The sequence below is a fragment of the Arachis hypogaea genome, chromosome 5 (assembly GCF_003086295.3).
Source record: "Arachis hypogaea cultivar Tifrunner chromosome 5, arahy.Tifrunner.gnm2.J5K5, whole genome shotgun sequence".
Lineage (NCBI taxonomy): Eukaryota > Viridiplantae > Streptophyta > Magnoliopsida > Fabales > Fabaceae > Arachis > Arachis hypogaea.
The window spans coordinates 45,126,290-45,131,246 of record NC_092040.1 but is presented as its reverse complement, the minus strand read 5'-3'; the positions used below and the strand labels follow the sequence as shown (position 1 = coordinate 45,131,246).

At 41.2% G+C, this 4,957-nt stretch overlaps 1 non-coding gene across 1 annotated transcript; it reads right to left on the bottom strand.

The window, feature by feature from the left end:
* Window positions 1–205: 205 nt before the first annotated feature.
* LOC112804422 (small nucleolar RNA R71) lies at window positions 206–313 on the bottom strand. The gene has a single exon (XR_003203034.1). It is a non-coding gene; the product is annotated as a small nucleolar RNA R71 (small nucleolar RNA).
* Window positions 314–4,957: the final 4,644 nt, after the last annotated feature.

The following is a 4,957-nucleotide window of genomic DNA, read 5'->3' as shown; positions in this document are numbered from 1 at the left end:
GTTCTTAGCTGAATTCTTGCAAATCTGTGACACAGTCAAGACCAATGGGGTAGACCCTGAGGTCTATAGACTGATGCTATTCCCTTTTGCTGTAAGAGACAGAGCTAGGATATGGTTGGATTCACAACCTAAAGAAAGCCTGGACTCATGGGAAAAGCTAGTCAATGCCTTCTTGGCAAAGTTCTTTCCACCTCAAAAATTGAGTAAGCTTAGAGTGGAAGTCCAAACCTTCAGACAGAAGGATGGTGAATCTCTCTATGAAGCTTGGGAAAGATACAAACAATTAATCAGAAAATGTCCGTCTGACATGCTTTCTGAATGGAGCATCATAGGTATTTTCTATGATGGTCTCTCTGAACTATCCAAGATATCTTTGGATAGCTCTGCTGGAGGATCTCTTCATCTGAAGAAGACGCCTACAGAAGCTCAAGAGCTAATTGAAAAGGTTGCAAATAACCAATTCATGTACACTTCTGAAAGGAATCCTGTGAACAATGGGACTAGTCAGAAGAAAGGAGTTCTTGAGATTGACACTCTGAATGCCATATTGGCTCAGAACAAAATATTGACTCAACAAGTCAATATGATTTCTCAAAGTCTGTCTGGAATGCAAAATGCACCAAGCAGTACTAAGGAAGCTTCATCTGAGGAAGAAGCTTATGATCCTGAGAACCCTTCAATGGAAGAGGTGAATTACCTAGGAGAACCCTATGGAAACACCTATAATTCTTCATGGAGAAATCACCCAAATTTCTCATGGAAGAATCAAGAGAGACCTCAACAAGGTTTCAACAACAATAATGGTGGAAGAAACAGGTTTAGCAATGGCAAGCCTTTTCCATCATCTTCTCAGCAACAGACAGAGAATTCTAAGCAGAACCCCTCTGACTTAGCAACCATGGTCTCTGATCTAATCAAAACCACTCAAAGTTTCATGACTGAAACAAGGTCTTCCATTAGAAACTTGGAAGGACAAGTGGATCAGCTGAACAAGAAAATTACTGAACTTCCTCCAAGCACTCTCCCAAGCAACACTGAAGAAAATCCAAAAGGAGAGTGCAAGGCCATCAATATGGCCGAATTTTGGGAGGAAGAAGAGGCAGTGAACGCCACTGAGGAAGGCCTCACTGGGCGTCCACTGGCCTCCAATGAGTTCCCCAATGAGGAACCATGGGAATCTGAGGCTCAAAATGAGACCATAGAGATTCCATTGGAATTACTTCTGCCATTCATGAGCTCTGATGAGTATTCTTCTTCTGAAGAGGATGAGTATGTCACTGAAGAGCAAGTTGCTAAATACCTTGGAGCAATCATGAAGCTAACTGACAAGTTATTTGGAAATGAGACTTGGGAGGATGAACCCCCTTTGCTCACCAAAGAACTGGATAACTTGTCTAGGCAGCAATTGCCTCAAAAGAGGCAGGACCCTGGGAAGTTTTCTATACCTTGTACCATAGGCACCATGACCTTCAAGAAGGCCTTGTGTGACTTAGGATCAAGTGTAAACCTCATGCCCCTCTCTGTAATGGAGAAATTAGGGATCTATGAGGTACAAGCTGCAAAAATCTCACTAGAGATGGCAGACAACTCAAGAAAACAAGCCTATGGACTTGTAGAGGATGTTCTGGTCAAGGTTGAAGACCATTACATCCCTACTGATTTCATAGTCCTAGAGACTGGGAAATGCATGGATGAATCCATCATCCTTGGCAGACCCTTCCTAGCCACAGCAAAGGCTGTGATTGATGTTGATAGAGGAGAGCTGATCATTCAAGTGAATGAAGAGTCCTTGGTGTTTAAGGCCCAAGGATATCCCTCTGTCATCATGGAGAGGAAGCATGAAGAGCTTCTCTCAAAACAGAGCCAAACAGTGCCCCCACAGTCAAACTCTAAGTTTGGTGTTGGGAGGCCACAACCAAATTCTAAGTTTGGTGTTGAAACCCCACACTCAAACTCTAAGTTTGGCGTTGGGAAGTTCCAACACGGTTCTGAGCATTTCTGAGGCTCCATGAGAGTCCTCTGTCAAGCTAGTGACAATAAAGAAGCGCTTGTTGGGAGGCAACCCAATGTTTTATAATTAATTATTTTCTTTTGTTATTTTATCTTTTTTGTAGGTTGATGATCATAAGAAGTCACAAAATTAATGAAAAAAGCAAAAACAGAATGAAAAACAGGAAGAAAAACAGCACACCCTGGAGGAAGATGCTGCTGGCGTTTAAACGCCAGTAAGCCTAGCAGTTGGGCGTTTAACGCCCAGTCTGGCACCATTCTGGGCGTTTAACGCCAGAAAGGGGCACCAGACTGGCGTTAAACGCCAGGAAAGGGCAAGAACCTGGCGTTAAACGCCAGAAATGGGCACCAGCCCGGCGTTTAACGCCAGAATTGGCTCAAAACGTGATTTTTGATGCCATTTGGTGCAGGGATGACTTTTCCTTGACACCTAAGGATCTGTGGACCCCACAGGATCCCCACAAACCCCTCACCTATCAAATCCCATCTTTCTCTTCACCACTCACCTCCATAAAACCCCACTTACCTCACCATCCAAATTCAAACCACTACTTCTTCCCCTTTTGGCCTAACCACAAAGCCATCTCCCTCTCCTCCATTTCTTCTTCTTCTACTCTCTTCTTTCTTCTTTTGCTCGAGGACGAGCAAACCTTTTAAGTTTGGTTTGGTAAAAGCATTGCTTTTTGTTTTTCCATAACCATTTATGGCATCCAAAGCCGGTTCAACTGAGAAGGCATGACCTCAAGCCCATCACTAAGAAGAAGATGGAGCAAACAAGAGACCCCTCTCATCAAGAAATCCCTGAGATACCTCAAGGGATGCACTCTCCTCCACAAGACGATTGGGAGCAAATTAACACCTCCCTAGGAAAATTAAGTTCCAACATGGGACAACTAAGGGTGGAGCACCAAGAACATGCCATCCTCCTCCATGAAATTGGAGAAGATCAAAGAATCATGAGAGAGGAGTAACAAAGACAAGGAAGAGACATTGAGGAGCTCAAACACTCCATAGGATCTTCAAGAGGAAGAAAGAGCCGCCATCACTGAGGTGGACCCGTTCTTTAATCTCCTTGTTCTTTATTTTCTTGTTTTTCGAAATTTTCATGCTTATGTTTATCCATGTTTGTGTCTTATGGTCATTAGTGTCTTAGTGTCTATGCCTTAAAGTTATGAATGTCTGATGAATCCATCACCTTTCTTAAAAGAAAACTGTTTTTATCACAAAGGAACAAGAAGTACAGGATTTCAAATTCATCTTTAAAACCAGCTTAATTAGTTTGATGTGGTGACAATACTTTTTGTTTTCTGAATGTATGCTTAAACAGTGCATATGTCTTTTGAATTTGTGGTTCATGAATGTAAAAATTGTTGGCTCTTGAAAAAATGATGAAAAAGGAGACATGTTACTGAGGATCTGAAAAATCATAAAAATGATTCTTGAAACAAGAAAAAGCAAAAAAAAAAAAATTCGAAAAAAAAAGAGAGAAAAAGAAAAAAGAAAAAAAGAAAAAATATATAATAAGAGTTGTGATCCAAGGCAAATAAGAGTGTGCTTAAGAACCCTGGACACCTCTAATTGGGGACTTTAGCAAAGCTGAGTCACAATCTGAAAAGGTTCACCCAATTATGTGTCTGTGGCATGTATGTATCCGGTGGTAATACTGGAAGACAGAGTGCTTTGGGCCACAGCCAAGACTCAATAAGTAAGCTATGTTCAAGAATCATCATACTTAACTAGGAGAATCAATAACACTATCTGGATTCTGAGTTCCTAAAGAAGCCAATCATTCTGAATTTCAAAGGATAAAGTGAGATGCCAAAACTGTTCGGAGGCAAAAAGCTACTAGTCCCGCTCATCTAATTTGGAGCTAAGTTTCATTGATAATTTGGAGTCTATAGTATATTCTCTTCTTTTTATCTTATTTGATTTTCAGTTGCTTGGGGACAAGCAACAATTTAAGTTTGGTGTTGTGATGAGCGGATAATTTGTATACTTTTTGGCATTGTTTTTAGTATGTTTTCAGTAGGATTTAGTTAGTTTTTAGTATATTTTTATTAGTTTTTAGTTAAAAATTCACTTTTCTGGACTCTACTATGAGTTTGTGTGTTTTTCTGTGATTTCAGGTATTTTCTGGCTGAAATTGAGGGACCTGAGCAAAAATCTGATTCAGAGACTGAAAAGGACTGCAGATGCTGTTGGATTCTGACCTCCCTGCATTCGAAGTGGATTTTCTGGAGCTACAGAAGCCCAATTGGCGCGCTCTCAACGGCGTTGGAAAGTAGACATCCTGGGCTTTCCAGCAATATATGATAGTCCATACTTTGCCCAAGATTTGATGGCCCAAACCAGCGTTCAAAGTCACCCTCAGAATTCCCAGCGTTAAACGCCGGAACTGGCACCTAATTGGGAGTTAAACGCCCAAACTGGCATAAAAGCTGGAGTTAAACGCCAAGAAGAGTCTCTACACGAAAAATGCTTCATTGCTCAGCCCAAGCACACACCAAGTGGGCCCGGAAGTGGATTTTTATGTCATTTACTCATCTTTGTACACCTTAGGCTACTAGTTTTCTATAAGTAGGACCTTTTACTATTGTATTTTCATCTTTTGATCATGTTTTGATGATTGAACCCTCTTTGGGAGGCTGGCCATTCGGCCATGCCTAGACTTTGTACTTATGTATTTTCAACGGTGGAGTTTCTACACACCATAGATTAAGGTGTGGAGCTCTGCTGTACCTCGAGTATTAATGCAATTACTATTGTTCTTCCATTCAATTCCGCTTGTTCTTTGTCCAAGATATCACTTGTTCTTCAACCTGATGAAGGTGATGATTGACGCCCATCACCATTCTCACCCATGAACAAGGTGACTGACAACCATTCCTGTTCTACAAGCATTCGAGGCTCTAGTGAATATCTCTTGGATTCTTTAATCGGAATCTTC